This window comes from Nicotiana tabacum, chromosome 19, assembly GCF_000715075.1.
Source record: "Nicotiana tabacum cultivar K326 chromosome 19, ASM71507v2, whole genome shotgun sequence".
Classification (NCBI taxonomy): Eukaryota; Viridiplantae; Streptophyta; class Magnoliopsida; order Solanales; family Solanaceae; genus Nicotiana; species Nicotiana tabacum.
Genome location: NC_134098.1, coordinates 110,689,550 through 110,699,360, shown reverse-complemented (window position 1 = coordinate 110,699,360; position 9,811 = coordinate 110,689,550).

Below are 9,811 nucleotides of genomic sequence, written 5' to 3'. Positions count from 1 at the left end.
AGGATCTACCATCAACTGTGGATTGATGGCAGCATTACTGGAAATGGGAAATCCAAGTGTTTTTTTTAATGTGAGCATTCAATTAATAAATCAGTCAGACTTTTGCATACCTGTCTAGTTGCTCCTTTTGTAGTTGCTAGTTCTTGATGTGGACAATGCTAACCTGCATTGTGATCCATGATACTGGAACAGGATCATTCTTATCTCAAGCCTTTACTACAGTTACTCTAACAAATAGCACTCCGGTTTTAGTAAAGCATATAATAATATAATCTCTGGTAGTACTTAGTAGGCATGATCACAAAATGAATGAATTCAAAGAGGAAACAAGGGAGAATTAAGATTAGGGCAGAAAAGTTTCAGGAAAAAGCCAAGCAAACATATCTTATGCACTCGAGCTAATAATCTCAAGTATAGGATCGAAGACAATGCCAAGAACCATTTATCTAAGAATCATATGAGATAGAAACTGATTTTACCAATCTGCAAGCTGTAAATATTTCCTCTGCTAGTGTCTCCAAAAAGAATCATAGAATAGAGCCATAACATTTGAAGGATTTCACAAAACTGTGTCTCTGTAATTCAATCAACGAAAGTCCAGTTACTTGACATACTAGACACAATTTGCTTTTCTTTCAACTAGTAACACTGTTAGTAGCGAATCTCCTATGATCCTATCCATCCTAGTGCCAGGAAGACATGTTATCTAAACTTTATGGTTAGCTTCTCGTTCGTTCTAAATTTTTATGCCTGACAGGGCACATTAATCCTGGTCTTGGAAGCCTTCCATACTATTGTGAAAAGTAAAACTAAATGAAAATCCACACGATAGCAACTGCATAAGCGCATAGAAGTGAGAACACCCCCTGACACTCAACCATGAACCCCCCAAAAACGCAAGTAAAAATTAGTGTTTACTAATCAACCAACCATTCTTATCCATTGATTTTAGAGAATCTATAATGCTACCAATTCATCATACAAGCTTATATATCATCTGATAAATGGACTTTGGGCCTAACTCAACCCCAAAAACTAGCTTATGAGGTGAGGATTACCCAAGACCATATAAGGAGACCAAGGACCTCAAATCCCACCGATGTGGGACAACTCAACATCCCCTCACGCCCAGACCTGCAAACTATAGCGTGGACAACATAAATGGGGGCCCAACATCGGTAACAATAATTGGGATGGGCCTATAATTGGGATGAGCCTGGCTCTGATACCGTGATAAACCCCAAAAGCTAGCTTATGAGGTGAGGATTACCCAAGACCATATAAGGAGACCAAGGACCTCAAATCCCGCGATGTGGGACAACTCAACATCATCCAAATAAGTGGTTCCTAATTGCTAGAGCAACTTGGCTATTGCAGTCCTCATCGAACATGCTAGAAATTGAAAGGTTGGTGGATACAAACGGGAGTTGGCACATTGAGGAGGTCAATCCTTAAACATCATCAGATTGATGAATGACAAAAGATAACAAAGTTGCAGTCACACTTATCCCCATAAAGCATAAGCATTACACATTCTGTTGGATAGTATGCATGCTTATCTGGGGTCCAATACAGAAAATTTGATTAAGCGGGAAGAGTAGCTGCTTAAATCAGCTTATTGAACTCAAGAATGTTCATTAATTTATCCAATCCAGGGGTGAAACCAGTTAAAATATTCCTGAACAAAGAAACCAGTTAAAATAGTTTGGGAGCAAAGAAGATATGGAGGACTACAAGGAGATAAGAGATAACCTTCATAATTGAAGCAACATGAATTGTCTCTTGACAGAGGAACAAATCAATCAGCAAGACACTAAATCCAGAATGTATGAATATCAATAAGTCTAAGCTTCATTTTGTGCGAGGCTACAGGACTTTCAAAAGAAGTTACTGATATACAGTATCGTCTTAACCTTGGCTACAACCAATAATTGAGAAGTCGCATTACCTATGTTGGCAATAGAGGTAAAGAATTATTATGAGGATAAGGATACTGAAGTCACAGGGATTGAGGAAGGGAGAACCATGCTTAGAATTCAACCAAATACATTCTGCAACAATATCTCAAAAGCAGCAAGAAATCAAAGGCCACCTTGAACAGAAGAGTAATCTACAAAGTCAAAACCACAACTACAAACAGTAGTAGCTCATCATTGATCCTCCAAAATTACAGCACCACTTACCGAGTAAACATGAAAAATCTGGTTAACCAAATCTATTTTAAAAAAATGCAATCTCTTACAAATGAGTTACTTCATTTTATGCCATTCTTTTTATCAGGTTGACCCTTTGGCCAACCCCAGCATACATGCTACACTGCATTTAATTTATAAACCTTGCAGGTATGATACTTTTCCAACATCACTGAAGCCCCATAGTCAATATCATTTTAATGTTACAGACTGCAATATATCTAGGTATAAACAGTCCGAAAAACCACAAGAAGAACACTATGACAGAGGACTTGTAGAACTGTGAAATCAAATTGATTGTCATTTGACCAAAATACATGTATTATCTGGTAATAGTAACATAACAAACCACGATGAATCAGCTACTATTTCCACAATTCAGCTCTTTTTGGTTCCACCACAATTAAACTCAAGTTAATTGGTGATTCTATTGCCATAACATGAATTAGAGCATGAAGATACTTTAATTCTGTTTTCTTTGACAGATGGTGAGATCTTCATCTGAGTTTGAACCCTACTAAGAGGTCCAACTAGAGAACACAAAGAGTTAAAGAAACAACAAGCTCGTAACCTTAAAAAACAAACTTTACGTATTCAAATTTGTCATAATTTACAAAACCATGCCAGACATTACCACACGGCCGCACAATTATTTACAAGCAAAAAAAGCACAGAAAAAAAGGAGTATTCTTTTTTCATCTTTGCATAAGTAGCAAAAAAATTAAGTAAATCAAGAAGAAGGAAGCTTAATGGTGATGGAAGAAGAGTGATCGTGAGAGATGGGTTTGTTGAACATAAGAGGGCGATCCTTGGCCTCATCCTCATCATCATATTCATCGCCGTCGTCGTGAGCGGTGCTAAGGTGGATGCAGGAGCAGCGTTCAAGGGAGGCGAAGAACGCCGACGCCACGCTTGTCCCGACCCAATTAGCCATTCGATCCAACTTGTCGATGGACATGAACCCAGAATTCTCTTCCAAGGATTGATTCTGCGACATTTGTGTAGGCTCTTTTTTGTATCTGTAGCTGCTATAATGCTTGACGAAACAAATTGACGGACTTTAGAGTTTCAATTGAGTACCAAAGGAAGAAGAGTACAAGAGAGAATACGTGTCGCTGTTGTTGCTGCCGCCTGCCTGATAGAGGACGTTTTCACGTGGACAATGACGGCGTGACGCTTAAAATAAAATTACTACAATTATCAAAAGTCAAGATGAAAATAGGAGATATAACTCTACTTTACCTTAACTAGGGAGAAGGAAATTTGCCTATGAACAAATGGGAAATTGTCTAAAATATACCTCCATTAATAGTTGAGTCAAGTGTGCCTTTAAGTTACAAAAGTACTAGCACTGTAACACCCCGTTATTCTTTTTTCAGACTAATTTAACCTAAAAATAGAGTTTATGGACGGGAATAACCAAACTTTTATTTGACTTGGAGGCCAAAAAACGTAGCTAACAGTATATGAGGCCATCAATAGCCTTGTAAATATCATTTACTTGATTAAGAATATATATTGGGTCAAACTTTTGATTAAAGAAGGAAATAAGTGGGTCAACCACACTTCTTAGTGTTCCTTACTTTACAGAGCCATAGAATGGCTTAACGGGGAAAAAACAAACTTTAGATTAAATGAGAAAATAAGTGGGTCAGCCTCACTTCTTAGTATTCCTTACTTTGAAGAGCCTTAAAATAGCTTAAGGAAAAAAAATTAAACCTTATTAGCTTTGGAATCAAATTAAACGGTAAGGATTAACAAAGAAGAACAATTGTTTGATATGTTACTTGGGTCATTATTATTTGAGGAGTTTGAGGAGTTTGAGGATACATAATTGGCGTGAGCAGAGAACCAGAAAACTTAGAAATTTTCCATGTGCAATTCAACAAACAATCAGGTATGTAAATATATAATCTTATCCTTATAGCGTGCCTTGGATTACATTAGGATTGATGTGGATATCAAATTCTTTAGAATGATGACAAGAAGTAAATTGAAAGTAATTTGATAAATTCTAAACCCATTTGAGTTGCTGCCAAGTTTTTGAGATTGAGAACACGATTAGAAATATTAAATAATGGAGAAATTATTTTCATCTAGTAATGGACAAAGCTTTAAGGGTATAGTGAGAATCAGATTTGAACGTTACTAGAGTATTTGGATTATTATTATGGTCATAGGTTTTGGATATTATTTAAGTATGGACATGTAATATTTTTGATATTAACATATGTTTTTTCCTCTCCATATACCAAGTGGTCAAGGATATTGTAGCAGTAAGCTTGACAGAAAAATACAAATATTTTTTTTTCACATTATGCACTGATTATATTGAGTAATTCATGACTTAGAAATTAGTTCAATTGGTGGTGATTTTAACTTGTTGAGTATGTCTTGATGATTCTAGCTCAAATATTTATAGATCGTGAGTTGTTGAACTCCCGAGAAGTTTGAAAGGATGAATTAGAGCTAAGACTTGAGGTGAGTTGAGGTTTACTTTCCTAGTAGGGAATTCTATTAGAACCCTTGTGCTTCATATGTAAATTAAAGCTAAGTCATGTATTCTCGTGATCCAATACTCAGTTCACTTATTCTTACTCAATACGATATTATATGTGACATGAATATATGCTTATGTGTATTACCAATTGTTATATACCTTTATTTGTGATATTCACATTCAGTTAAGTATTCAGTTTCAACATTAATTCATACATCAATGTGATCACATTCAGTAGGGAGAAGTGGCCAACCTCCCCCAGCGTGAGTGCCATGGTGTCAGGGTTACCTACCCCATGCTCGCAGGTACCAACTATTTATTGGGGAGATAGGCCGACACTCCCCCGTACGTGTTCCGAGATGCTCACGTACGCAGGGCCATTATGCGTAACAATTTTTAGCAAAGTTATGTCTTATATATATATATATATATATATATATATATATATAAAACTCAGTTTCTATTTCATATATCAGTTATGGACTCAATTTCTACGTTAAGTTTCAGTTTCAGCTTACAGTTTAGCGTATAGTTTCAGTTTCCAGCTTATGACTTAGGTTGTAAAATTTATATAATTTTTTCATATATGCGTTTTCTTTCTTATTTTTCCCAGAAGGTCTCGCTCTGCCTTTTTAGGAGGTAGCCTACGAGACTTACTGGGTATCCTTTGGTGGTACTTAGCCCGTTTGAGCCTGCTACGTCGTGTGTCAGTTATTGAGGATGCAGGTAACGAGGGACGTGGCTAGAGGAGATATTCTAGATTCAGTTTACAAACTCTGTTGATTCATCCCAGTGGTAGCGGACCTTTTTAAGACTATTATTTATAAAAATAATTATGTTTATTTTGTTTCCGGGGGGTGCCTCGTAGGCTATGTATTTTAATTTTTTTTAATTCTAGAGACTCATGACTTGTTAGTGGGTCAGTATTAAAATATTTTGGAATTTATTATTTATTTATTATATTTTATCAGTCAGCTTAAGAACTGCAATTTGATTAGAATTAATATTTAAGCACGTTAATTTCTTTGCTATTGAACTTGAAGTTTGATACAAATAGTACAAGGTTCACTCAACGAGTGGTAAGGGTTGAGTGCCAATCACGTCACACCCCAGCTTGGGGCGTGACAAGCACGTAGAGCAATAGTCGGATCTAAGTAACATATAAAATATTTGATTAGTACCTAAGGCTGCCACGTGTTACCACGTAACTATTTATTAATGGAGGATATATTTAGATTATTTCAGAAAGTTCATAGATAAATTTGATTATTTTTTCTTTATTTTTCTTTCACTTGTCGTCTTTCATCTTTCAAAAAATACAATTTCGTACAGGTTTAGTTAATTATCTCAGACTTATTACTAATTATTTATTAATAATAATATCTGCAATATTGATCTTCAAATCAAAAGTGTCAAAATTAAGAGTTTAGATGCAAGCAGAAGCTGCCATTGATGTAGCGATTGAGCTTACAAGGAACAGACGAGAGAGAAGAAGAAGAGAGACCAGTGGAAGCTTCTGGAGAGAGAATAAATTTGGTAAAGAGAAATATGATATGTATTCTACCTCTGCAGAGGGGAGGGAAACTGTTTCCTGCTTCTTGGATTTCCAACTAATAGGACTATCACCTAATAAGAAAATGTGTCCACTCACTGATCGTCGAGAATTAGGGCATGCAGCCCAGTCTGAGTCACAGAAAGCCTTCATAGTGCAATCTGGGTTATTGGAAAAGAAAATGCCCAAGGTTGGATCATTCTTAAGACACCTTAAGACATGGAGGGCAGCTTTAAGATGAGGTTCTTTAGGTGTTTGCATGAATTGACTTAAGTGCTGAATCCTATAGGCAATGTCTAACATTGTATTGGTGAGGAAGTTAAGTTTCCCAACTAACTTTCTATAGTGAGTAGGATCCGCCAGCAGGTTCCCTCTTATTCCTTCAACTTGACAGTACAGTCAAGAGGAGAAGAGACTATAGTATACTGATTGTCATACTCTCTCAACAGATCTGCAGTGAGCTTCCTCTGTGAAATGAGGACCCCATTATCTTTGTAGAACACTTACAGTCCCAGGAAATAGTGCAACTTCCCTAAATCCTTGATTTTGAACTGATCATGGAGGAAAATCTTTAGTGCCTTAATTTCTTCTACATCTGTACCTGTAAGAATCACATCATCAACATAGATAGCCACAAATACAATTGAAAAGCCATCCTTTTTACAGAACAATGAGTAATCATTTTCTGAATGTCTAAAACCCCTGGTGCATAATGCTTCAGTCAGCTTAGCATACCACTGTCTACTTGCTTGTTTCAGTCTATACAAGGACTTGTTTAACTTGCAAACTAGACCAGGAACCTCAATCTGCAGTCCCTGTGGTACCTCCATATACACCTCTTCATGTAGATCTCCATGTAAGAATGCGTTGTCCACATCTAGTTGGAATAGGTTCCAGCCCCTTTTAACTGCTATGCTAATCAGGGTCCTAACAGTTGTCATCTTGATAACTGGAGAGAATATTTCAGTATAGTCTATTCCTGCTTGTTGTGTGTATCCTTTTACCACAAGTCTTGCCTTGAATCTCTCAACAATCCCATTTACTTTGTGTTTGATTTTATACAACCATATGCATCCTATGGCTTTCCTACTTTCAGGCAATGTCACTAAATCCTATTTGTGGTTAGCATACAAAGCCTCAAATTCTTGTGTCATGGCTGCTTGCCATGCAGGGTTTAAGGCTGCTTCCTCATAAGAACATGGCTTAGATTCATGAGTAATGTTTCTCATCATATGCTGACTATCCTTGTTTAGAGCAGTAAAACAAATATGTTGATGATCTGAAAGGGGAAAATTGAGCAAGACAGTGTGTGATGTATTGTTCTTTGGATTTGGAAGGGAATACACATATTCACTTAGGTAGCTTGGTGTTTTGACTGTTCTGGATGGTCGTGTAGGACTTGGGAATGAGGAAGTGTCAGTGGTATGTTGGTCTGAAGTATTTGAAAGGATAGGTGAATTTTCATAAACACCTGCATCAATAGGTGAATGGTTGCTTTGATCAACTAGTGAGGAAATATCTTGATCACCTGGTAAAGAAGTGTTGGTGACAAAATTTGGTGAAGTCCCAGTTGGTGACTGACTATTACTCAAGGCATCATTTCTATGACCTTCGCACGCAAGATCAGAATGAAAAGATGGCAAAACACAAGGAAGAGAAGTGTGATCAAAAGACACTAGAAAAGGGAAAACATGTTCGTGGAATTATACATCTCTAGAAATGTGTATTCTTTTAGTGGCTAAGTTTAGTACCTTGTAACCTTTTGTGCCAAAGGGGTAACCTACAAAAACATGAGGCTCAGTTCTGGGTTCAAATTTGTCTTTATGAGTTTTAAGAGTGGTAGGATAACATAGGCATCCAAAACTTTTAAGGTGTGAATAATTGGGTTTCTTCTTGTAAAACATTTCAAAAGGTGATTTGTTATTCAGGATTGTAGAGGGTAGTCTGTTAATCAAGTATGTGGTTGTGCCGATGCATTCTCCCTAATATTTGATAGGTAACTTGGACTGATACAGTAAGGCTCTTGCATTTTCCAACAAATATCTGTGTTTTCTTTCCACCACATCATTTTGTTGAGGTGTGTATGGACAGGTTTTCTGATGTATAATTCCTTTGGAATGAAAAAATGATGAAGTTTCATTGTTGACAAACTCCAGTCCATTGTCAGACCTCATGGACTTAATGGAAGAATTAAACTGGTTTTCTATCATACACACAAAGGTTCTTAGAACTTAAGTGTATTACTTTTACAACTTATAAGATATGTCCAGGTTGACCTACTAAAGTCATCAACTATGGTAAAAAAATATTTATAATTGTCATGTGTGATTGTGTGGTATGCCCCCCCAGAGGTCTATGTGTAATAGTTCAAAAACATTGGTAGATGATGTATTTTTCTGTGAAAATGGTAGTCTTGTTTGTCTGGCCATAGGGCAAATTGAACATAAGAATGGTTGTTTGGGTGCAAAATTTACAGGTATGGATGATATTCCCCTCATTTTCACAAAAGGTACATGACCCAATCTGTTGTGCCACAAATAGTCAACACAATTTCCATAAGATGAAGAATTAGAAAAGGATGCACACATATTAGTAGAACAAGAAGATGTACAAGAACCTTTCTTATTGCTTGAAAGTGGAACATTTACAGATGATGATGAAAGACAATTAACAGGACAAGTTTCTAAGTTGTCATTATTTATAGTGAGTGATTTATGTGGTTGTGCATTGTTTTTTGAATTGCTAGTAGAAGCAGAACATGAATTTGAAATGAGATAAGTGGGGACAGTAGCTGAACCAAGGAACTGGCATTTTGAGCAGAGGAAGTACAGACCATTCCTTGCTCTACCAATCTCCAGAGGCCTCTTCATTAAAGGGGCCTGTAAAATGCATGAAATATCAGAAAATTGGACAACTGACTGAAGGTATGATGTTAAACAATGAACTGAGATCAAATTGAACTTAAAACTAGGAACAAACAACACTTTGTGTGAAGTCAGCTTAGGGCTAAGGACTGCATCACCAATTTCTGTCACTCTAACTTTGTATCCATTTGGTAAGGTTACTAGGAAAGGATAAGGTAGAATTCTAATGTTGGTTAATAGGGCTTTGTTATAGGACATATGATTAGAAGCTCCAGAATCTAAAATCCAATATTCAGCAGATGATTTGAAGCATTTACATGAAAGATTACCAATAATTTCTTTACGAGTAGAGCAAGCCAATATACCTGCAAAGTTTGCTGCCCCACTAGTGATGTTATTTGAGACTTCAACTGCATTTCCACCATGGAAGTTCTCCAACAGATGCAGTAACTGATTATATTGCTCCTTTGTCAGGTTTTGAATCCCCATGCTTTGATTTCCAGCACCAACTTCACTGCATCCTCCAGGAACTATCCCTCTAGGTCCTCCATGCACACTTGCAGCAGATGCCACACTTTTTCCTTTAGTGAATTTGAAGTCCTGGGAAAATTCGTGTAGTTTGTAGCATTTATCTTTAGTGTGTCCTTGCTTCTTGCAGTTGTCGCAAAACAGGCGTGACCTATTGGATGGATAACTGCCTCTG